At 41.3% G+C, this 25298-nt stretch overlaps 1 long non-coding RNA gene across 3 annotated transcripts in view; it reads left to right on the top strand.

Moving 5' to 3' along the window:
• Positions 1-1584: 1584 nt before the first annotated feature.
• LOC130579076 (uncharacterized) overlaps positions 1585-25298 on the top strand; it is a 45325-nt gene continuing 21611 nt past the window's right edge. Inside the window, exons 1-2 of one of the 3 annotated variants that reach the window (XR_008965947.1) lie at positions 1585-1774; positions 20085-20263. This is a non-coding gene — a long non-coding RNA (uncharacterized LOC130579076). Of the gene's footprint in view, positions 1775-15545; positions 16116-16135; positions 16386-20084; positions 20264-25298 lie in introns of those variants that run through there. The other 2 variants (XR_008965949.1, XR_008965948.1) reach the window with 2 other exon arrangements.

Here is a 25298-nt window from a genome sequence, read left to right as displayed (position 1 = left end):
CTGAAGCAGTGCTGCTCGGTTCGCCAGCGCTCGGCGTCCTGCCCTGCCCTGGCCCTCTCTTTGCCTTTCCCTGGCCGATGCGCCATCCCTCAGGAGAACTGCCCGCTGCTCCCCGCTTCTGCCCCTTTTTTTTTGGGGTGGCGGTCTCTCGTTCCGCTCTCCCCTGGCCTATCCCGCTCCCGTTCCCGCCGCGGTCAGGCCACCCCAGTGCCCATCTGTGGCGGGAGGTTCCCTCCGCTCTCCCCGGGCTCGGAGCCGTGTCCCGCCGGCAGCAGGGAGCGCTCGCTCTCCCGGCCCGGCTCCCGAGGGGCGGCACTGGCTCCCCGCGCTTCTCCCCGTCGCTGCCGCATCATTTTCTCTCGTAAACGGGTCCGGGCGATGAGGTGGGGCCRGGCCTTGCCCACACGGAGTGTTTTGCACTCACAGGAAGTTCCTGTCCTTCGGTATTACGGGAATGAGATAAAATACCAAACTTTTCACTGTTGTAGGAATTGGTCGTGTGAATGTCATTGTTCTTGAAATAGGCGTATTTGTGTTGAAATAAATTCATCTTCTCGTGTAATGGTTTATTTGGCATCTTGAGAAATTAAGGGTAGATAGATTTAACAGTCACAGATTTAACAGTATTTTGTATCTGGATGTAGATTTATGGTGGCAAAATAAAGCACAGTTGTCAGAACACTAGGATTCATGGTGAAAGCTGCTGCTAAAAGACTTCTGTGACCATTTGCTGGTGATGCTATTCATTATAGCAGAAACAATACAAATCAGGCTTTTGGTCAGTTTTGCTGTTCAGTGTGATAATTTCTTTGTTGGGCAAAGAAATATTAATGAGGGAGTCCCAGCACTGAGAGTTACTAACAAGATTACCAAATGTGTCTTCTATCTATAGCCTTTGAACTAAAGAGATACTGATATTTTAGGAAAGAAGAATGCTTCATTTCACTGCATGATGTGGTCCATGTCTGCAGCTGACTTCTCCTGTTTTCTTTTTGGGGTTTCTGTTGACCTCTGGTGAAAGCCCCCTATCTACCCTTATTAGGGACCATATGATCTCTTACTGAGTGTTTTTATCACAAGAACTATTGTACTGCTGTAACAGGTGATGTGAGAAGAAGGGGCAGGTTTATAAACTAGGAGTGATTTGCAGTGTTAGAAATGATGAACAAATCCTCTAAAGYTGACATGTTATGCAGGTGAGAGAAAGGGAAAAGAATATAAGGGGAAGTAGAAGCCATCAAAAGGAAGGAGGGGAGCAGACAAGTGCGGGTTTGTGATTTTGATGAATTGGGGCACAGTTAACACTGAGATTGCAGGATGTTTGTGTTCTGGACAGGCTGGTGGCAGTGGCTTGTGCTGAACTGTACGTGCTCAAAGACTGCTTCCAASTATTTGCTGTACTTCTATTGTTCTGGACTTGAAGACCATGACTAATTGTTTCTGTGGCTAAGCTGACCATGCAACATGAGTTATCTCAAGTTCAAATTGTCCTGGTTGCATACATGTGCTGAGAAGAATTTTTTTTTTAATTAAAAAATTTGTTTTAATTTTTTTTTTTTTAATTCTAGTGCATTGATGCACATACTGACTGATAGTGCAAACAGCTATAAATGTAGTGAGTGGATACAAAGGACAAACTTGTCTTTAAAACATTTTTCACAGAGAGTTGTGATACGGCCTCAGTAGGACAAATTCCTGTAGTGCCTCCATAGTGGAACAGAAGGAAAAATGGATACTTGGCTTCTTTACTTGTTCCTGGATCAAAGATTCTCAGGTAAGGTCTTTCTGGCATTCCCTGCAGATRTTACCCTATGGCCTCTTCTATCAGCAGGCTTGAATTTATTCTGTTAGATAATTTAGGAGTTAGTTCATGTGCATGTAATTGTATGGCATTTTTATCTCTTACTGTTAACTAAGTTTACCTATGGTCTTTGTTCACTAAAACTCTTAAATTTCTGATTGTTCTACTGAATAAAAGTGTTCAATGATGGTGTTACTTGCAGTAGTTTCTGTGCTGACGAGGAAAAAGGAAATTCAGTTCTGCACCATCAGTTACATTCCCATTTCTCTCCCTTTGCAACCACCTCATAGTTCTGTAGGCCTGTGTAAACCACTTTTTGTAATTTGCTTAGTGCCCTAAAGACTAACTCCTAAGTAGTCTTCAACACTGTGGGTCATCAATACTAATAACAATACTAATAACAGCTGAAAAAACAAGCTCAGGTAGCATTACAAGAGGCCTTAAACATCTCCTGTACCCAGGTTTGGAGATGGATAGCAGACTTGTCTGTATTCAATAAGTGAAATGTCTGAATTCTGTGCAAAAAGGAATAGCATGGACTTTCATTTATGATACTACCCTTCATTCAAGGATTCTCTTTGTAGAGGGAATCCCAGAGATCCATTGCCCTATTTCAAGCTTGCTTTGCAGCCTGTACCTTTTCAATGATCTCAGTCCCCTTCATATTTCTGTTTACAACACATAAAATTTTCAGTTGCTACTTCTGTTTGTTTTGAGAGGAGAAAGGCATATATGTAAAGCAGCAGCTGGAGAAGGAAAAGGCAAAATCTCTTTAGGAAGCTAGAAAATTACGAAAAACTTCATACTGAAAGACTTAGTGGAAAAATGTCATATAAAACTTCTCTACAGTCATTCTTGAGATTGTTGTGATTTTTTTTTACGACAACTTCCATAAACAACAGTTTTGTTTTACAGTAGCTGCTGCTGTATTATTGCTTAATCATACTTATTTTAGGTAGATGCTCTTGAGCAGGAAGCTTGGGGTTTTTTTTTCCATGCTCTCTGGTAAGCATGCCTCCTTGTCTGGTTACCTGAAAGGGAATGAGTAGCTTAGACACTTTTCTTTTTGGCCTTGTTAATGACTAGAAAAGGTAATTGTGGTCAATCATCAGAGAGGAAAAGCTTTCCTGAAGAGAGGTAAACAAAGTGCAAGTTGGATGCTGTGGTGTCAGTTTTTGCATGACTAGTTGTATGAGTGAGRGTGGTGTGGATACGCTCCTGCTGCACCTCCAGAGGTGCTTCTGCAGAGCCAGGATCATGTGTCAGAAGTTATTTCAAATGYAGCTTTTATGAACCCTTTAGTAAGGCATTGCCAGGGATAAGCAAACGTAGCAAAACACAATGCAGAAGGTGGTTTATGAATAAGTCTTTCCATCATGAGAAGTCCTGAATTCTGTCATTATTCGACCAATTAAAATTCAAGGCATTGGCCTTGGCTTGGATGCTGACTTCCAAAAGAARTGAGTTATCATGTGGCTCTTAGTCTTTCTTAAAAATTACAGCCTTTGCCTCAAGCAGAATCAAATTGTGCACAGTAGGAGTTAAACTGTGCAATGCTTATGTGGTTGCATTTTATCTTAYTCAGGTACTTACATTCTGTTCTGTTTTGTGGTAATCTGGCAGAGTGGATCTACATACRAATGSTGAGGTTAAGGACTYTGGTGACACTCTGACATGATAATGTAAGCAAACTATGCAGATAATAAAATTCTTAGTTATACAAGTCTTGAACATATACCACCCTAAACTGAGGGAAATCACGTTAAGCATGTTAATTGAAGGGGAAAAAACAACAGATACGGGACACATTAGAATTGCTGTAATCTCACTGACTTGACAAGAAGTCGGAGATCGTGGTGCAGTGCTGTAAACTGATGTGCTGGTACATGAGTGGAAGAATATTGTGCAAATTACAAGCAGTTAGCCTTTACACTTCTATTCTTACTGTGGAGGGGATGCCGTATGGTGTCCTGTGGTGCTTCCTTTGGGACAGAGAAAYGTAGGGAAGGGGTGGAGACAGTGAGTTCAAGGAGTCTTCACAGATCAGCGGTGCAGACTCTGGCATAATAAGGSTAACATCCGATGCAACTGTACAGACCTGATGCTGAAATTCAGCTTTGAACAGGGGCCATTACTCAGTCTTTGTGTGAATTGTCCCTATACAAGACTTTAAAGCAATTGGATAATGCTAATTTGCCTCTTAAGCCATCTGTAGAAGCTGACATAGATAGCAAATCTTTTATGCTTCAGGCATGTGGAAGTGGTTTGTGATGCAAACATAYTATCTAAAAGTGGAAATACAGCATGGCTTTTGTGAGTTCTTGTCTGTGTACCTTGATTACATCTCTGTCTGAATGCTGCAAATACCAGAAGTTTTACTTGCTTCAAAAACYAGTCACAGAAAGTCTGATGAAAGAAAACTCCATTAAGGCTCTCAGGAAAGTGACTGCTGGGAATTGTGAGAGGAAGTTGCCCACTGCCCTAAACATTTGTTGCCTTTTTTTTCCCCATGCTGGGGGTATATTGGATTAGGTGGACCTTGGGATTTGGGGCAGTATAGCTGCTGTTGGAATAGATCTGTATTTTTTATTCCCTTTTATATTTCAGTCAGACTCTKCCGTCATTTTCAGTGTACATAACTGGGTATACAATGATTTATTTCTGCTTACAAGATTCAGCTCAGGCCCTTGTCTCTGCAGTTGTATCCTGAATCCTTTCAGGAAAGGACTGTGTCCTTGAGCCTAGAGACTGTGAAGAAGGGAACAGGATTAGAATAGTGCTACAAAGCTTTTTCAGTTTAAGGATTCCTTGTTGCTGTGAATGAGGAACATGTGCATACTTTGCTGGTCAGATTTGTATGAATGCAGTTGCACCAGCCAGGTGTAGGGCAGAATGAGTGTCTTGCATTTCCAGTTTAGCCAGAAGACCCACAGAAGGGAGGAAACTCATGGGTCAGTAAAGGAGGGCTAAATTAGAGGTTAGCATATTCAAGTGTCTAGACAGYGAACACAGACATACTGCAAAATTCAGTCTGTCAGGGAGTGGAGAGTCTAGATTAAAAAGCCATTTCAAAGGCATGTTGCCTGAATGGGGTAATCATGTGCTCAGACTTTTTCAGCACATAAGCATAAGCCGAGTGAGGGAAGAGATCAAAAAAGGACACAAATATTGACASAGAGTCTGTAGCAGCTTAGACTGGAATGGAACTTGATAAATTAAAAATAGCTGGTTGTTCACACTTGTGTTTCCCAGAAATGGCCACAGCCACATCTGTTTTTTTACCATCCCTCCATTCTGTAAAATCTGAACATCTCACAGAAAGTTTACCTCCTTCCTCTTGCTCTAGAGATGTTGTTGCACAGTCCTCYCAAACTGAGTTAATTCTTGCTCTCGGGCATATGAACTGTGCATRTAAACTGGTCATCAGGAAGCCGAGCTTTAGTTTGGTGAAATACCCGGAGCTCACTTAATCCGTTAGATTGTGTGCTGTTAAGGCATTGTATGCTTTTAGGGCAGTGCTGAGAAATGTCCCACTGGARCAGGATGCTGGGCACATCAGCAGAGGCACTGACTCAAATCTCWGTATAACTACCCTGTGGAATCCCATCTCCTTCCTTAAAGAGCCAGAGGGCTTGTTGTCAGCTGACGGCTCAGTTGTGTTTTTGTGCCCTTTAGGCACGGTATTTCACACAACTGTAGTGTAGTGCCTAACCACAGTTTGGGGAAAGTTCTTGGAATCCACCTATATGCAGTGTTAGGGTCTCCAGCACCACTGAAGTTCCTTTTCAGCCTTCACAAGAACATKATATGTTCTGTTATCTTTTTCAACATGCTGTTTTTGTCATGGTCATCTCACTACACTCACTRCATACGTAGAATTTGTCTTTGTGGCAAAGTTAAGTGGTCTGACAACTCTTGGGTGCATTCACACAGTATTTYGCAGGTTGAGGTGTCTCTTCAAAACTAGAGACTTGTTTTCAGAACCAAACAGGAACTCTTGAAAAATACCTGAGTATTGCTGGCATCTACAACTGCTGTGTAGTTGTATTGACAAGCCTAGAAGTCATCAGTCTTTTACAGCCCTAATTAGATAGTCTTCACTGGAATTGGAAACTGGTAGGAGTCAGCTCTTTATTTCTCTGTGTCATGTTCTATCATTTTTAGCTATTAAAGATAAAATGCCATAGCTTATTCTTTTGATAACATAGTTTGCCAATAGAGTATGTTAAGGAAATTCCACTGTCTGACCATCCAGGAGGCACTGGCAGTCACACTCACACCACCTGAGCAGGACCCAAGGCCCCTTTGCAGCTACACAGCCACATCATTGACACAGCCACACCAGGTTTCCCATCACAGAGTCTCAGACSTCCTGATCCGTGAAATAATTTAATTTTGGTGAAATAATTAATTAACAAAATAACAGCCTGAGCTGGTGCCTCTGAGGAGGGACCCTGAAGAAAAGAAACCCCSGGCTTTTATACCCTACAGTCTAAGYACACAAAAAGTCAAGGGTTGTGYKGCCTTCTCTGAGTGTCCCTCACCTGGCYRGGCCATAGGTCCCCAGATCCTTTGTTATGCAAAAGCTCAGCAGTTCATRACTTCTTGCTTGGAGCTCTGGCCACCAGACTTCAATCTGAACTGTAGCTGCACCCTGAGCTACCTGCCCTGAATGGATTCCCCCAAAAATGTCAATATTTGTGCTTATGATCTCTACAGAAGAAAGAGTTAGCAAAACTGACCGCCTTCTAGAAGTACAGCAGGCTGTTTATATATATGTGTGTATATATATATATATATATCTATATATATATATATCTATATCTATATCTATATCTATATCTATATATATATATATATCTATATCTGTATCTATATCTATATATCCCATGGAAGCTTGAGAATGCCGTGTGTATCACATGGATATTTTTGAGACCTCTGAAAGCAGGGTAAGGAGATTCCACAGATTTTAYAAGATTTGAAGGTGGAATAGTGAGTGGCTTTGGTGAGCCAGGGAGGTAAGAGCAGACTGAGCAGGAAGGACAGTGGAAGTAGAGCTCATCTGGTTCTCATTCTGAACCAATAATTTCAGTGGAAAAGCTGTATATATAGAAGTAGGATTTGGAAACAGTTCCAAGGGTATCATTGTAGAAATTAATAGTTTTGTAACTTGACTCCCAAGTAGTGTAAAGTTAATTTTATTCATCTTTAAGATTCTGCTTATGTAGGGCATGTGGAAGGGGACACAACTGTCTGCTGAGCATTTGTATTTTGAGATGTGTGTTTGTATTTGCACTACTCATCCTGTACCACAGACACCCCCAACAAATTGAGACAGTGCTGGTGAGCTTGCTTCTGTTTTTTTTTGTCATGTCAAGATCTGACGTGTTTTAATGTCTATTTATGAATGACCCTAACCCTAAGCTTTAATTCCAGAGTGTGATGCTTACTTACTTGAGTGCATATTTATGCCTACTGCCTACTAATAAAGCACTAATTTTCTGATTTTTTTTTGAATGACCCTCTACAAAACCTAATGATTTTGCTGGGGAAATCAATTTATCAACATATGTGAATTTCARCTCTTTGAATTAAATAGCTGATAGATATTTAAAATATTTTTTGTTTTGAAGTGTTTTAAAATGTTGTCTCTAGATTATAAAAATACAAATTAAGGGAACAATCTGATTCTGTGTAGTCTCCTCCCTCCACCCTCTGGAAAAACCCACCTAAAAATACTTTGTCCTTCTTTAATTACCACATTGAACTACACCAAGTGTTTTTTTCAAGCACTAAGCTAAATTCACTTCTGTTGAAATTTAACAAATTTAAAACCAATAATTAATTTATGAAATTTCTTGGGTTTACATACATTGCAGAATAATTCATAGGAATTTTGAGTAATGACCTTCAGTTTTTAGCACACTTAAATTACATGGTRTTTGTTCTGTCATAAGCATCACCTTCTAATTGTTAATCAAAATGGTGTGAGTTCCTTAGCTGAATATATGATCTTTAGTCAGTTTGGAGGCATCTGATGCTTTTATTTTTAGTAAAGTTTTGTGGTAATGAGGTGGAGCTGTTGAAAGTAGGTATGAAGAGTAAAGTATGATCAAACTGAATTTGCTGTTGAGCTTAAAATATGGAGAGGAGAAAAATATTCCGGTTGCATGGCTGGAAAYAGCTCTGCAGGGAGAGCAGTGGTGCAGGGTCTGGGTGGTGAGGCTGCACCTGCATGGCCAAAAACCCTGCACCCACAATCTAGAAATTGCTGTCTTCTTGAGACTTCACTCTCTTCCATCCTCTGTGGGGTCGCTGCAGTTTTGGGAGCTGGTATTTATTGATGGAAATGTCTTCTCTTCCTCCTGGGATCTGTTGAGTGTTGTGGCCTCAGGACAAAGCTGATGGTCCCCAGTGGGTCCCTGCTGCAGTTTGTGTGACTAACTTTGTGTGCAGACTTTGCTGGGCAGCGGCTGCAGGGTGGTGGTGGCAGCCTTGGCATGGAAACTTGTCCTGTTCTGGGTTTCTCTGTGTTTTTTGCTCCCTCCATTGCTGTACTTCCTCCTTTGCCATTCTTATGTGCTTATGAACACAGTAAGAATAATTTTCTTTGTAATTTAGTACCTGGGAATCCTGTCCCAGATAAACTTTAGCATTTCCAGGAAGTCGTAGGTACTTCTCTTTAAAACATAATTAGTTTGTCTTTGTTTTCTCCTTCTCTAATTGGCACTTTCCATTCTAATAAACCAACACCCACAAACTGTGCAGCCACATGATCTTTTCAGTTAATACAAATCGTCATTTCCAGTCCAATAGACTCAGTTAATTGTGCAAACCTGCAACACACCCATAAAGTGGCTATCAGGTTTGTTATGCAACGATGACTCATGAAGGAAATGTGGAGTGTAATTAAATACAGTGATGCAAAGATAGTAGTATGAAGCCAAAATCAAAGTATAAGTGATAATCATCTGCATTAAATGTTTGTTTCTGCATGTTGTTTTCAGAAATTACTTAAATTATAAGTTATCTGGCTGCCGCACACATGCCTGGCATATGTTTTGACAAGTTAAAAAGTGACCTGCAAACCTGTAAATAAGCTGAACCAAGTCTGCTATCAAAATAGTCTTTTGAGGAAGGAAAGGTATGTGGCTCAATCTCAGACTAGTCATGCAGGCACTTTCTAATTCCAGTCTGRTCTCCCAAGTTTTCTGTTCYTGTTGGAAGCAAGTTTCAAAGTAAAGCCTCCATGAAGTTTTTGCTATTAAATGATTTTTAATAATAMAGGCCTATTCTACAAGTTACTTTATTATTCCCACACTTTAGCAGGGAAAGATGTTCTCTGCGTATCAATGCAGAATTCTGGGCTTATGCAGGGGACAGATTTTTTTGCTGATGGGTTGATGATTTCTCTTAAATACTCTTTTTATAACTTTGAAAATAAGTGTCACATACAGAAATGCTCACGTGCAGGAGGGTGGCTGTGCAGTACTTTGCAATTATGTTATTTTTAGCTTTTCCCAAGCTGATTGCAGTGTAAGAGAGAATTTTCTTGTCTAACACACGCAACTAACACTGGTGCTAACCTCTGGAACATTCGTGGTAAATACGTTAAGAATTGTTTTTCTTGTCTGTCAGATGGTATTGTGTTCCAGTGCAGCAGCTGACAGCAGTTCAATGGCATTGTCTCCTGAAGGCAGATGGCTGGCTCCCAAAAGACAGCCCACATTTCAATGGAAAAGAAAGATAATCCAGAAATATGCGTAATGAAAGTAACATCCAGTCAGGATCTTGTGTGTGCGTGCATGAATATCTAGACAGCGCACTAACTGAAGTTCTGCTTTTCAGTCTTCTGCTTGGCTTTGAATCCAATGAAAGCCAAGAAATTTGTGTGGGGGAATAAATATAGCATGAGAAATGCCCTTATGGGTCAGACCAACAGTCCAGCTAGGCCAGTAATTGAACTCCTGAGGGAGCAATAGCAAGGGCTGCTTTGAGGAAAGCTTACAAGCCTACTGTTTTTGTGGTCCAGTGTTCCTGCACTCCCACAGAGGCCACAGCTGTCCCTGCCTGCTCCTGTATTTTCTGGTTACAGATCAGTTTTTCCATGCCTYTGGTCCCATTTTGAACCTGCGGAGTGCAGCCGCCTCCACAACTTCTGGTGGTAGCAGGATCTGTGAGCTTCTTGCTCACAGTGTAAAAAAGGGTTTTTTTTTAATCTACTCTAACCCAGTTTGCTGTTAGTTTCTGCAGGAACCCCTGTTCCTACAATTACAGAGTCTGGCAAGTTACCCATGGTGAGAGCTGCATGTTCAGCTTGTTTATTGCCTTTATGAGTTTTGTTAACCTGGGTTGTAAGCCTTCCAATTCTCTGCTTCTGATGGAAATCCCAGCCCCATCTGTCTCTCCTCATGAGCTCCTGTTCCKTTCATCATTGTAGTCACCTTTCTCTCTCCATTTGCCTTGTGCAGAGATCAGAGCCAGTGTACCCTTCTACTTTTTGTTTGTTTTTGGCAGCTGCCCCAGTTTGAGCCACTGGCTGTGGAGGGCTGTTGGGCTGACTCACTGTTCTGAGTGGTAAAGCCAATTCTCAGCTCAGCATTGCAAGGGCCTGGCTTACACTGATTTTCCATGGATGCCTCAGCTTGTGTTACCTGCACTGCGGTTCCTCTGCTTCCAAAAGCAAGCAGAGGCCACTGGAATTACTTTCTTTGCACTGTAGAGTAGTCAATGTAGTCAATGTATTGACTTTAAAATATTACATTCACATTGAGTTAATGTACATTGATAGTTTTGATATTCTTACAGTTTTGCTTTTACAGAAATTACTCTGAGAAATGGCAACAGCCATTGTTTGTGATTGCTGTTATTGGTTGGAAGGAAAGAAAATAGTTTACTTTTTTAGTTCAACTCATTCAAGTATAGAAGTGTATTCTTGTGTTGGTGGGAACAGCCATCTAATTACTCTAAGTACAATGGGTTAGGATGCTGTTCCTTCTGCTGGAGTGAGGCACCCATGCGAGTGCTAAGCAGGAACTTAGGCAGCAGATTTCAGCAGTCAGCAAATCAGATGTTTTCAGGCTTTTTAGYTTTCTTTCTGGGCATTTTTCCAGGAGTTAGTGGAGGATATGCTTTATGATTTAAGGTGTGGAGGTTCTTGATTCAGTTTGTAGAATGAGCTGGTTATGGGCTATTTTAAAACAAACACAGGCTGAGGAACAYGTGGCTTTAAGCAGCGCGTGTTTCAGTGGAGTCACCAGCAAAGGTGCTCCTTCAGGGCAGGGTGAGCTCCTGGTGGCTGAGGGGCTGGTCCAGCATGTCCTGTGYCTTTGTGTCCAAGAAAGGAGGAGGAGGAAGAGGGCTTGGAGCAGGAAACCAACCATCATACTGTCATCTGTGACAGGGCACTGGAGCCAACTGCTGAATCTCTAACAGATGATGGACAGAAGTTGAAGGTTCCTCTGCCCTATTTCTAACGTGTTTTGCTGGCTTCTGTTGGAAGCAGAATGCAGGGATGGAGTCGGGTATGGTGTTATGCATTATTTTAAAAAAATCATGCTTGGTGTAAAATAAAATTTACAGTAGAATATTAGAGCACACTGCCAGGTAGGGACAAACTGTTTTTTGAGTAGGCAGCCTCACTGTAGGGTGCTCAAGAAGAAGAATATTGGCAAGTGTCCTAGGGATAGTGCCTTCCCTACCTGTTTGCTTGTGAAAGAATGGCTGTGTGATACCTGACAGTAGCAGGGTGACCCTGGCTGGATGCCAGGCACCCACCAAAGCCTCTCCACCACTGCCCTCCAYAGTGGGCAGCTGGACAGAGGAGAGAAAATATAACAAAGGGTTCATGAGTYAARGACTGGGAGAGGTYCCTCACCAAATACTGTCCCAGGCAAAACAGGCTTGAATTRGAGATATYAGTTGAATTTATTACTAAAAAAATCAAGAGCAGGGTAATGAGAAATAAAATAAAACCTTAAAAACACCTTTCTCCCACCCCTCCCTCGTTCTCAGCTTACCTCCTCCCCCAGTGGTGCAAAGAGACAGGGAATGAGTTTATGGTCAGTTCATTACCTGATATTTTTCCTGCTGCTCGGGGCAAAGGAATCCTTCCCCTGCTCCATAATGGAGATGCCTAAGAATATTCTATGCAATAAAAGTTACATAAAAGAAGATATCAACAAGGTTGTTTGGCAAGCAAGTGAACAGGAAGAAATGTCACGAGAGTCATTATTTCTTGGTGTCAGAGTGAAAGGGTTGATTTGATAATTTGTCCTGATAGCTGAGTAACCCTGAGTCACCCGAAGTAAGACTTGACTGCTCAAGTCAGATTTAAGGCAGCTGGGATATCCCAGTCTGTAATCTTTTCTGTTGTTGTTGAAATCTTTTTCCCCTTGGGTGGGGAAGCAATCTGTCAGGATTTTCCTCATGCCACTATTCATCTGGAATTCCTTCAGGGATGGTTTGCACAGCTGGACCACATCTGCCATCTGCCTGAAGTTCTGTAGAAGCTGGCACATGGCACAGGAGTTGTGATAGTATTGTCTCACAGTAGAATTTGGCTTCATCTGCTCTGCTCTGGTACACTCCAGGGCAGGAGCTGAAGACAATGGTAGTTGCTGTTCATTGTCTGCTTATGGGAGATTTTTTGTGACACCCTGGGGAATGCTTTGGGATGAGGAAGGAGAGACTGCAGTGAATGCAGTTACCTGCAGAATGGAAAAGTTCTGGCCATCCTTCATCTTGCACTGAGGAATTCAAGCGGAAWGGTGAYGYGGGATCTTTCTTTGCATGCACCTGCAGGCATTCTTATTGCTAAAAAGATTTAAAATCCCACGACCATTTCTAAGCAAAAGGCAGGAAGATGTTTAAGGTGTGGGGGATGGTGTGGTGGAAGTGAGAAGTCAAGGGTGAGCAAAAGGAATGAGGGGGCAAGTAGGAGCGAGATGAGAGCAGGGATCTGAGTATGTTACTATGACAGCTAGGAAACGAAGGGAAGAAATTGTCAGAAAAAGAACTTCTGTGGTTGAAAACATGCATTTCCATGGGTATGTGTAGCGGGGGTACTTTCTCACAGTGAAGCATTAAAACAGGTTGTACAGTCTGTGCCCATGGAGGGTTTCAAGCCTGAAGAACTTGGTTTGACCTAGTGGCTGGTGATTCTGCCTGGAGAAGGGTGTTGGACCAGAGACTTCGTGAGATCTCTCCCACTGTAAATTGTCACACAATCCAATGTGCACTRAGCACAAGAAAAGGGAAGGATTTAGAAGCGCCTTTGTTCAGCTTGCTCAAATTTCATTTTTCCAGATGTGACCCTCTCCATAATACATATGCATTGTTTCCTTTCATGATACTTATAACCAACACAATGTTTAATTTCTGAAGAGTTGCTTTCTAAGAATGTTWGCATGAGGAATTACATGTATTACTGTAAGGTTTTTTTATGGCAAATGAAGCCTTCTTAAAATTTCTTCCCGAATATGGGAAGAAAATGTTTTTCCRGATAATGAGCTAAGGACAGAAACTCTTTAGAAAGCTGCTGTGTTTAAAGACAATGAGTTTCACAACTGTCARACCCAGCTGCTGATGTATCCCAGGAATTTGTTTGAACATTTAGTTTAACTTTTTTGGTTTTTTTTTCAGTCAGCTAGCTGTGGCATGGCTGAAGAAATGTTTATGAACACTTTGCTATGAAGTTACAGKATTCTCTGTTTGAAAATAAGTCTGTTCAAATAACCTGGATTCTGTGTGTGTGTAATCCTCCAGACTCCTATTTGGACAAGGAAAGGAGAAGGACATTGTTCACTTGGCTGTACTTTGAGGTTGAGTCAGGAAGGGTGGAACAGAGTGAGCAGTTGGCCAAAGGTGAGGGTGCTGCTGAGCCCCTCCCCAGCACAGGCTGGAGGCACTTGGCACAGCAGCCTCTGGCCCTGGGGCCTCTGCAGAGACTGAGCCCTTGCAAGACAAAGCCTCTGACTCACAGCTTGGAAGGGACTGCACTGCTTGTAGTGGCTGCARAGCAGCGTATTAGGCATGCTCAAATGGAAAGTGAAATAAAAAGCTGTATATGAAGTGATCTTTGTTGCTAAGATGTCAAAATAGCTGAAATATATTCTGGCAATTTGGGAGGGAAAGGGTTAAGCAAAGGTATTGCATGTAGTGTCACAGTTACAGCCTCACCTGGGCCTCTGGCCAACAAAGCCAGTATTTCAGGTTGGATAGGATTCAGAAGAGGCTACTCCTCTTAAGTATGTTAGATCTGACTGCTGTCTCTGAAGAAACTAGACTACAAAACAGAAATGAGAGAAAAGCTGAGCTGAGGTGTCACTTTTAGGACTGCTTTTTGGTGGAACCTGGGAAAATKCTGTTGCACTTCAGCTGTATTTAATGGAGTGGCAAAGATTGTGTCGTATGGATTCTTCAAGGCTGCTTCAAATTTGGCTTAGATCATTTCCAGGGCACTGCCATCCTTCTGAGGGCTCTCACTGCCAGGAGTTGTATCAGAGGGGACAGTCCACAAGTGCTTGGTGTTGGTAGGAGTGATGTGCAGTCTGCCCACAGTCCTTTTCAAAGGATTATGCCTGTCTCAGAAAGACTAGCAATTCTTTTATTAGTATAGACTCTTGCAGTTGTGTGTATTTAAAGCCATTATAACTAGCCAGCAGAATTCCTGGAGAAATATCCTTCAGAGCAGGAAGGAAGGATAGGAGGGCAGCTTGCTGAGCCATATACCCCTGTTGTATCTTACCTGCAGCTGAGAGAGGCTGTTCTCTAAACCCCACATTAGAGGRTTTCTTGAGTACTGAARTTTCCACTTTTGATTGATCCTTTTKTACCAGCAGTCCCCTCCTRTGGYCACCTGTTGATTCTCCTTGCTGAAGGATTAATTTTCCCTAGTCATGACACTGCTAACTCAGATACTGGCCTAGGTTATGAAGTGGGAGCTGGACYTTTAAGAGGCTCTGGTAAATGGTGGCAGTGATTTTTCCACATGACAGAGGCATTGGAGCCAGGGGGATCACTGAGAGTACAGTGGGTGTTGGCCTTTTTGGCTGAAAGTGATGRGGAATTGCACAAAGGAAATTTGATAACCAGGTTAGCTCTCTCTGTAAATTACCTACAGGGCTATAACCTGTAGGGCTTCTTTTGGAACATCCTTTTTTAAGGAAGTTGGTATTGGGACCTCCCTTAGGCAAGACACAGAATCACAGAATTAGATGGATTTTTTTTTTTTTTTTTGGTCCAGAATATCTACTCCTATATTGCTACTAGCAATGGAGAGACTCCCTCTTTCTGTTCTTAGGCAATTACTGCCATTATTCATTGTGGTGCTGCTAGGAAGTTAGAGCAGTTATTTGCATTGGGCTCAGCAAAAAGCTTCTGGAGCTGTCACAGCAGGCAGTTCAAGTTTACTTTGCAGCTTTCCCTTGCTGTSMTGAATGTGTTAACTCCAGGAATGTCATCACCTCGTGGCCTCTTTTGTCGTTTGTCTTCCTTAGAACCAATAAGGTGATTTCCATTGCTCCAGCCTCTGCTTGCCAGATGTTTTTTGTTGTACCAAAATATGTGCAGTGCTCTCCATGTGCAAACTTTCGTATGAGTGTGTTAATCAGAGGAAAGGAAAAAACCCTCWGTGGCTGATTCCTCTGCTCGGAATGCTGAGTGGGAAAGCTGGAATGCTTACTGAGCCACTAGTGGTTCTGGCAGCAAACCATTTCTGCTGCTTACTGAGCAGAGAGACTAAGGGAATGGAGAGRTTCTGTAAAGAACAGTCACTGTGGRTTAATGAACATCTGTTCTGTTGAAAATTGGCATGGCAAGGTGTACTTCAAATATTTGCCTCCTCCAATGTTTTCTAAAATGAGGTCATGCCTGTAAAGGACCAGCAGTACAAAGACCCTGAGCTGATTTTTATGAAGCTGAAGCACTGTCAGGCTAACTGAATCTTTAAGGATAAGAAAATAGAAGTCCACAAATCTACCATTGAAGAAGAGAAACAGATTCACACTAACACAAGGCAAAAATTGGAGCTGCTCAGTGATGGAGAGCCTGGAGTTGTCCTGTCTGACCAGGAGGCGATGCAAAGGGCCCAGTGTGTACAGATCAGAGGAGAATTCACTGCTCAGCTGTTTGCCTTTCTCCCTTCTTAGTCTGCCCCCACAGCCCTGCTGCAAACACCGGATATCAGGGCTGTGCAGGAGCTGTAACTTCACTCGTGACTCAGAGATGTTGGGAACCACGGATGTGTCAGCCAAGATGTCTCTGCCTGTTTACAAAGAGCCCATGCAGTAGTGAGGGTGCTTTATTCAGCAGTGTAAGAAACTGTGAATTTTTTTTACCCATTAATATTTGTTCTTTGTTCATTTAAGTTTATTGACCATTCTTCTGTAACTGTACAAATCGTACAAGCTAGAGAAGCATTAACCCAGGTYTGCTGTCCAAATACACACCAATTCCCAGCTGCATAGAGGACAGCAGGTTCCTTTTCTTAATTGAACAAGCTAATTCYTTTTAATCTCACCTCAGATTTAAGAGATCTGGGCCTGTGTTGTTGAGAAATAACACACTGGGCTTACTGGAGCTGGTGAGCAAAACAGCACAGTTTGTCCTGTACCCTGCTCTTGTCAGCTTCCTAGTATTTAGCTTTAAAGTAAATGCATTTTTATGTTAGAATTCAGCAAATACTAAGATGCTTTCTGCCAGGCATTTTTTGTGAAAGCTGTTTACAATTTCGAGTTAAATTTTTAGTGATTGGAAGTTAAAAATCTCTTGATTTTTGTATAGAGGAGAAGAGTATTCTTGGGAGTTCTTTTCTTTCTGCTTTTTTCATAAGAGCTTCTTGCACAGGATTACCTCACATAAACTTGCCTGATGGGACTGTGGTGGGGTTACTGCAGTTACAGTCTTTTTTTTTTGTCTTGATGCTCCATCCAGGCTAATACAGCGTCAAAACCAGGAAGGATGGCAAACTTTTGCTTTTGTGCTTTGTGTAGGAGATAAAGTTTTATGACACTGACGTTTTAATAGCTATAAATCTTTATTCCTGTTTATTGAGATTTACTGTCAGTAGAGATTGAAACAAACACCAGCTTAAGGAGTTCTRCATTAGCAAGAGGCAAACATCTATTGTAGCTGACATTCTTTACTTAATTAAGAGATTTTAATTCTCTCATGCTCAACTCTTGAACCGGTTCTGTCTTTATTTAAAAAGAAAAAAAAAAGGCAAAACCCAAACAACAAAGGCCAAACCAAACTGTCCTCATCTTTTCATATTTTACCAGTGATACATTCAGCTAAATGTTGGCTGAATCCATTTTAATCTGCAGTTAAATACAGCGGGTGATCCCACCTTATGTTTCTTGATGCTATTTMTGCCTTGCCTTCCTAGGCACTGCCAGATGTCTCTAGACTGCATTTAGTGCTTATTTTAAGTAAATTAGAAGCTTCCAAAAGGTTCTTTTGATAATTTCTGCAGAGAAAGACCTGTCAGAGACAATTTGGTGAATGTTTGGCYTTGACAAATACCCGGATATTTTGAGTAGGTCTGGTGTTAGTCTACAATACTTGAAGGAACAGCTTTCAGAAGCATCTCCCAAGCTGGTAGGCTTTGAAATTTGCCTTTTTACAGAAGGAAGCTAGCAAAGACTTCATAACTGGAAAAGTGCTTTTGTAATTCAGGTGATTTCATGAGGAACTGGAAATCTGTGGACACAAAGCACGTCCAGGAAGCATGAGACTAGTCTGCTTAACTTAGACACTCAGGTTGCCTTCAGGTGAGGGCTAGCCAGATAAATATCCAAGGCAGAATGCACCCATCTCAATGGATAGGTGTGTGTAAACACAGAGGAGCACAGAGCAGGAGCTCTGGTTGATTGAAGCACACATGAATGAGTCACTGGCAGTTCTAGCAGGGATGCAGCCAGCATCACAGATGTGCTCATCTTACGTGCCCACTTTGGGAAACACTGGCTTGTCATGGAAGAACATGAGGAGGAGGGTAACACCAACCTGGAGGAGATGCCAAGTTAGTTTTTTTRTTCATGAGTCACCAAGGCAGTAGCAAACTGTACTTGCTGCTCCCTGAGTAATGCAGAGGTTATTCCAGAGCATTCAAAGAATATTGGAGGTTACTAGTTCAAAGTTTTTATGCATTACATCATTTTGTTGCAATGACTGACTCATTTGGTCAGTTTAGTTGGTAAGTAGGCAGTGGGAAGAGGGAAGTGTTGGAGAGGGAACTCKAACTGAGTATATCTGCCTTGGCTCAGCTGACAGCACAGTTTGCTCTCTGTCCTAATTACTTCTTGATAAGATTTATCACCTTTCCCAGAGGCAGAATGAGGACAGCAGTACCTGCAGGCAGTCTATGAATCTCAAAGTGAAAACAAGTTGGGGGGTGTGTTTGGGGTGTGGTATTTATTTTGTAGGTTAAAAAAAATCCATTATTTCCTGAAACACCATTTTACATGGCTTTGTGTACAGGAAGCAGCATTTGTTTCCTTTAAGGCAGAGTGCTGTTGGCTTCATGGGAAGGGAAAAGACCAACCTAAAATAATTAGTCTACAGGTGTAAAACACACTTTCTAAGGCACATTTATCTCTAAAAATCTCAGATTTGAAGAGCAAAATAAGCATAGCATTGTCCAAAAAAGACAGTTAAGAGCAGTTGTAATTGTCTTGTTTTCCCCTAGCTTTTTGTGAGTCTGTCAATCAGTAGCATYAGGAACAGAATGTTTCCTGTAGTATTAAGGAACACTTGCATCACCAGGAGGACAATTACCTGGATATWTATTTGCTAAGAGACAAGATTCTCATATGGGAAGGCATGCCTGAGAAAGTAGGAGAATGATACTCTGTTGTATTCTTCCAAATAATTTATAGATATATTCACTTTCTTGTATATTCTAATTGTCTTCTATAGAAATACTCARAATGATGAAACTGTATGTTTAAAGATTTCAGTAAGATTTAAAAAAACATTTAAGTGTGCAAGTATAGAATGCAGAATGTTCTTTTTTAACCTTGGGGTAGAAYACAGGCCCCAGGTTTTGGGTTTGTCCAGCATCCCCATGTAGGTGACAACAGGATATAAACATAAACAAAACCTTCTTTAAAGGATTTTTATTTATTTATTTGTTTAATTTTAAGCTTGCCCATGATGATACTACCAGTGCTTGAGCTGTGGCAGATCTCAAAGGATTCAAGACTCAGAATAGATAGTTATCTGTTTTCCATACTCCATATTGTGTTTAATCAAGAGGAATACTCCCTGGTCTGAAGCAAATAACTCCTGCCTTACTTTTAAGTTTCATCAGGACATAACTGAGTTTGATCTTGACACATAAAAATASGTGAAAAAAATTATCTGAAAATCARGCAAATAGCTTCCTTCAGTAGGAATGTGGCATTAGAGCTATTTTAATGTAGATTAGAGGAACTGTTTTGGTTTGAATTAATGTTACCAAGATGCTGTTAAAGAGCTGAAAGGCCCATGGGTATTTTAAAGGGCTTATCTGTACTTGCCCCAGGACCTACCATGCCTTTTGTTGTGTGCCCATTAGCTGCAGTAGTCAATCCCAGAACTCCTTGAGTTGCAGCTTCGAAGGTGATTTAGAAAGCTACTTTCCCTGCAGGATTTTTGCTTTTGTCAGGCACAGGATCTTCCTCTCARTATGGAGAGAAATGTTACAACTGGAGCCCAAGGCTAATTCCTATATATTTATCAGTCTCTTGCACTCTGAAATCACTCAGCACAAGCAAGATTCTCCTGCTGCAGTTTGTTCAGAGCCTTGTAGAAAATACCCTCTACAGTAACACAGAAGGGTCAACGATTTGAGCATAGGTAGTGTCTCCTTTTATGACAGGAAAGCCCTCCCAGTTGCAAGAGTTGGGTGAAATGATTGGCATTTTTGGAGGAAGGAATATCGAAGGCTCTGTGGACAGTATTGAACTGTCAAATTTGAATTTTGACAGTATTGAACTTCAAATTTGCAGGAATGTGCACGCTGATCCTGCCTTTGTGGTAACAACCATCATGAAAAGGGAGACTGTTAAGGCTCCATGTTCACCTAAAATAAAAATCTGTGTCCTGCTCTTGCAGTGAGCGGTGAGAACATCCTGAAATCTTCACTAAAACCTCTGGCAAACAAATGGAAGCTTTCTCTGAGTCCAGKGTTGATTTTTTTATTCCTCTCCTCTTCCTTYGTCAGTTGTGTGAATACAAATGCAAYAATCCYCATAGTTAAGGATACAATATTTGCTGTCTCTTTTTTTTCTTGTTCAAGATTATCAGGAGCTGTGGGGAGCAGTAGAGAAGTGTGCTGATTACTCGGGATGTGGAGACTTCAGTGAGAATTGAGGAACAGTGAAGAGAAGCATCCCTGTCTGATGTGCAGCACAGATCATATGCTGTGTCCAGATAAAGGAGCAGACACTTTGAGATCCTGCTTCTCCAGTCATCCAGGTCAGGTACCTAAAACAGAGCATGCTCTGTGTACTGCTGTGCTCATGCTCCTGTTCTATCTATGGAAATGAAACGGAGATGAAAAATGAATTGTTAGCACACGCCAAATTCTTATTTCAATGTAGGGTCTAGTCATGGCTGGAGCAAACTGCATTGAGACTTAGCCTGTTACAGATTCTGCTTAAACAGAGTTTAAAATAAGGCTGTCTTATAGAGAGCTCAGGAAGAAAAAAAAAGAGATTGATAGTTGCAAAAAAGTTTTTGTGAATGTTGTGTCTTTTGCATATTCTTGCCTCTATTGCCTAGATGCCTCTATTGTCTTAGATGTCTGAGCAGGAAAATGGAATTCACTGTTAACATGATTGGGCATATTGCATAAGTGTGAATATCAGAGAACAATCTGTGGCCTTTTCAATTGTTTGTTGTGTCTGTTTTTAACATGGGAATGCTTGAATTATTTGCTTTCTCCTTAAAGGGACCTTTGAGCTTTTTCTTCCATTAGCCAACTGATTACAAGGCTAGTGAAGTGGAGTATAGGTAATTTTCTTTCAGCAAAGGGTGATATCAAATCACTGTTAAGCACCCAGTGTGCTTGAAGAGTGGGAGGAAAGCCAGAAATTTGGTTTGGGTCATTCTCTGAGTTTATCATCTGAGTTTGCTCCTTAACTTAGTTTATCAGAGACGTGTTCCCAAAAGCTCAGAGTCTAACCAGACACTGTGATGCAGAGGTGGGCACTGTTGTTTCAAGGCTGTGATTTTTATATTTCTTGCCTAAAAGGAAGACAAAGCATAACTTAAACATGAAGCACTTTCTTAGCAATTTTGCATTATGCTTTTGTCACTAGTACAGGAAGTGCCTGAGGGGAAGACAAKGCTTCTCCTGGACTTTCCTGTTATGTGCTTCCTGTGGTCAACTTAAAATACAGTGCCAAATTATGTTTAGAAAGTTTTTAAAGAGGCAAGGTTAGCAAGAAATTACTTTGAACTTTGCATARATAATTGAGAATCAGCCTCTACATTTCTGTGTTATTGCTACCTCAGTGAAACTCCTGGCTTCTTTTTGGGAACAGGGAGCTTCCATTGTAAAGAGCAAACTGATAACCATTATTGTTGGACAGAGCCTAAAAGCTTTAGTCCAAGGCTGGAGTTAGATCAAACAGRCAGTGCCCCTGACACTTGTGCCAAMMTTTYCCCAGASCTGGTGTGGCATGGCTGGGAAYGGGCAGCTTGGAGAGCTGTGCTGTCAGACCTTTGTGCTAGGAAAGAAAAGCACTCAGAGGGTAGAATTTGTGCCGTGAGGGTTGTTGGGAGTGGTTGGATATGTTTTTTTTTAACTAATAAAACAATTACAAAGTGGAATTGCTAAGATGTATTCCTTGTACAAAGAGGAATCATTTTCAGACTTCTTTCCTGGATCTCATGGCACTGTCATGACCCTGCATTCCCAGCTGATGTGGCCTTCTGAGCATGAATAAACCCGTGACCTCTAAAATGCTGTAAATTTACCTGAATTTAATATTCATCCAGCTCACATGTACCTAGTCTATCCCTTGTTCCAGGCTTAACAGTTCATACCAGYCTTCAGTTGTGCTTAGTGATGATTTGTCACGAAGTTGGAGGCTGCATAACCTCCTGAGGAAGCCCTGGCTAATAGTGATGTATTACCCCTGACCTTGCCTGTTTCCAGTCCATGAGAACATTTTTGTCTTGCTTTTCTACTGTGCTAGGAAAGAAAAGTACTGAGAGAGTAAAATTTGTGTCCTTGTGTAGCACTTGTCCATCCCTGCAGTTCTTCCCTTTGAGGTTCTGCAGGAGCTGTGTGAAGGTTTAACACWCTCCTGCCCAGGCACAGAGCTCGCAGGGTGGGCAGCGCACAGGGAGGTGCTGGGTGCTGTTCTCAGGTAAAGGTGAGGGCAGCGTGGGTGAACAGAACAGGCTGTGCTCCATCCTCGAGTGACTGCAGAGTCACCCGGGAGTGCAGACAGAGGCAGGCTCGGTCTCTAGCACCGCACTGTGGTGTGCAGGACTCAGCATGTCCGAGCTGCTCAAGCACTTCTTCCTGCTCATTCATTGATGCTTTGGGCCATTGGTGGCTGCAAACCACAAATGTGAAGAGACAGCTTTTCTAAAATCTGTTTTGTATCTAAAGATGGTTGGTATTTTTTATATCACAATGTGTATTCCAGCTCACATTGCTTATTTTCAGTTCAGCTTGCCTTGAGCTGCAAACACACCTCTTGAGAGTATGAAGATACATTTCAAAGGCATTGCTAATCCCTCAATATAGCTGYAATTGTAGCAGCTGCTTTTTAAAAYTGGCATTCTCTGGCAATTCRTGCCAARAGTGTAACACTWGGCTGTTTTGCTGTTAAACACCAGGTATTTTTTATCAACATGGTCACAGTTTACTGCCATGATGCTGTGGTTACTTAAGATAAGTAAAAGCACACTATGTATAGTAGTGTTGTAGTGTAAACCTAGACTCCACAAACTCCGGAATTTGGAGCACTACCTTCTCCCTGTGGTTCCTAACCATCTTTTTACAATCTGAAAAATTCATTCAAAASTAGTTGTACTCTGATTTCATCACAACAGGGGTGAATGACCCCTTGATGAGTTCTGACAGATTAATAAAGCCTTGCCTTCCTGTTGATTAGAAATAATCTCCATATGAAAACGAGTACAGAATGTGTTTTGTAATTGTGCCCATGTCCTTCTGGCCTCTTCTGGGAATGCATGAATAATAAAATTARCTTCTCAGCTCACAGCATAACCATGATTGTGGAACAGCCTTTCATTTCCAGATTCCACCTACAGACTGAGCCACTTCCTACAAAGAACAAGCATTAAAGAATGAACAGGAATAAAGCTYTAGGACAGATGAAGTCTACTTCTCACTTGCTTAGAGTGTGCATTGCAGTGTATGACTGTAGCATATGTCTAGAAATTAAAYACTGTTTGAATGATGCTCACTGTAGTGCAGTACTTAGCATCAAGAAAGAAGTTCAACACTGATGTGCCTTTATTAGTACTTAGTTAAGCTTCTGAGGGAAAAAAAAAAAAACAACCCACCAAAAAACCAAACTAAGGTGCCTGGAAGACCTTTACAGATATAGGTGGTGTTTTAAAAATGCTTTGCCATAATCATGCCTAGGTGTTACCAAATGGAAGATAATGTTCATCTTTGTAATCAATAGTTTTGAGTGTTTATGCTTGTAATCATACCAGTGTGGGGGTTTATTTGCTGTCATAACATCATCTAACTGTTGTTTGCATTCAGTGGTGTGGCAATAGGCTGTTGGAAATRTGTCCATCATGTATGTGTAAAAGTAAATATGGCCAGTGAAACTGTGTGTGCAAGTTTGTCCTCAGTACCCTGAGCCTCACCTCTCTCCTTCTTACAGTATCTTTTTAATCAGCTGACAACACAGCTTGTGTCACAAAGCAATCAGTCTTAGAAATAGTTTTGGTCTCGTAGGAGTCCTGACAAAAATCTGTGAGGTCCACGCAGCTGGTCTGGAAAACAAGKCACTTGCTAATTCTCTGACTCACCSCATAGATGAACATTTTTATAACATTTAAATAATTGTTTATGAATCATCTGGAGGACTGTAAAGGAAGATGTATGGCACTCATTTTCATGCCAGTGCTTTTCTCTGACTCTGGTAGGAATTTAGTGAATGGCAATTAAGGGAGAAGAGCACTTTCCTGAACATCTGCAGGAGCAATGAGACCTCACAGAGAGTAGAAGTGGCTCAAAACATGAMATTTCTTTCCTCTCTTTTCCTTGTTAGATTTTTTGGGCTTTGTGTTACCTTTTCATGTCAGTATGGCTTTCTTGAATCGTTGGACTGTTATTCATGTCTTGACTATTACTTTGTCCATGATTTTTACCTTGTAAAGCTTGTTCACTTGCTTACACCTCAACTTGCTTACAACTCAACAGAGTTGAGGTTGCACACCCAGGCTTTGGATCACATCCTAAATTGCCTTGTTTAGTCTTACAAAAAGCTAAAGTGGTGCTCCCATCACCCTCTTCATTTTAATGGTGTGTGCACTGAGGGATGAGCATGAGACCTCTATGGAGGTGGGATTTCTTCAGGCTGTTCATAAAATACATTTGATGTTTGTTCTGCTGCTCCTGCATGTTCTCAAATTTCCCTTCTGAGAAGGTTGGAAAGATGAGGGGCAGTGTCCTGATGGAGCACAGGCYGTTTGTGTCTCTGATGTTCTACTTTTGCCCACTTGTTTGCATGAAAGCATGAGTCACTCCCCTTTATTTGGTGTCATCAAACTGTAATGATTCAGCTCTGAAAAGCTGGATTTACAGTCAGCCAAATGAAACACACAAGTAATGTAAGTTTATAAAGCAGAGGGCTTGTCCTTGTGGTTTTTAGAATAAAATATGCTGGTATGTTCTAAAAACCACTGTGGGTGTTCCTGTTTAAATTCTGTGTTAGCCGAGAGACTGAGATACATGGAATTCTTGAGTAACATGGCAGATATCCAATGTTCCAAGAAATCCCACTGACAAATTTTTTATTGTGTCATGGTCTTTTCTGAATAATTGTGAAGAAAGATGAAATATGTTCCAGTTTGTACGTGATCTAATGAGCAAAATTCTAAATCTGCTTGCATTATTTCTGTGACCCAAGGTCAGTACTTATTTTACATAATGCAAGTTTATGAATGCAGTACAGTAATAGCCCTTTCACATCTCAGTTTCAAAATGTGGCACGGAGGGATTTGGTGGAATTAGAAGCGAGTAATATTGCAGTAATATTGTTGCAGCACTYTGTATCATATTACCCATTTGYRAGTTTTCAGTGGTGGTGTTTCAGTSTTCAAACATAGCTTAAAATGCTGTTTGACTAGGAGAGTATGTGATAGAAGATAGTTTGTRTAGGAAAATACTTACTTTGCTTACATAATATTATTGATTTAGGAATGAAAATCTGACTAACTTGACAAAACACATCCATAGTCATATATGAACTCAAAGATTTTCTGAAGATTTTGGACCACTTTGAAGTGA

This window comes from Malurus melanocephalus, unplaced genomic scaffold (genome assembly GCF_030028575.1).
Source record: "Malurus melanocephalus ecotype Western Australia unplaced genomic scaffold, MMel_1.1 scaffold_253, whole genome shotgun sequence".
NCBI classification, from domain to species: domain Eukaryota; kingdom Metazoa; phylum Chordata; class Aves; order Passeriformes; family Maluridae; genus Malurus; species Malurus melanocephalus.
This window is presented reverse-complemented; position numbering and strand designations above follow the sequence as displayed.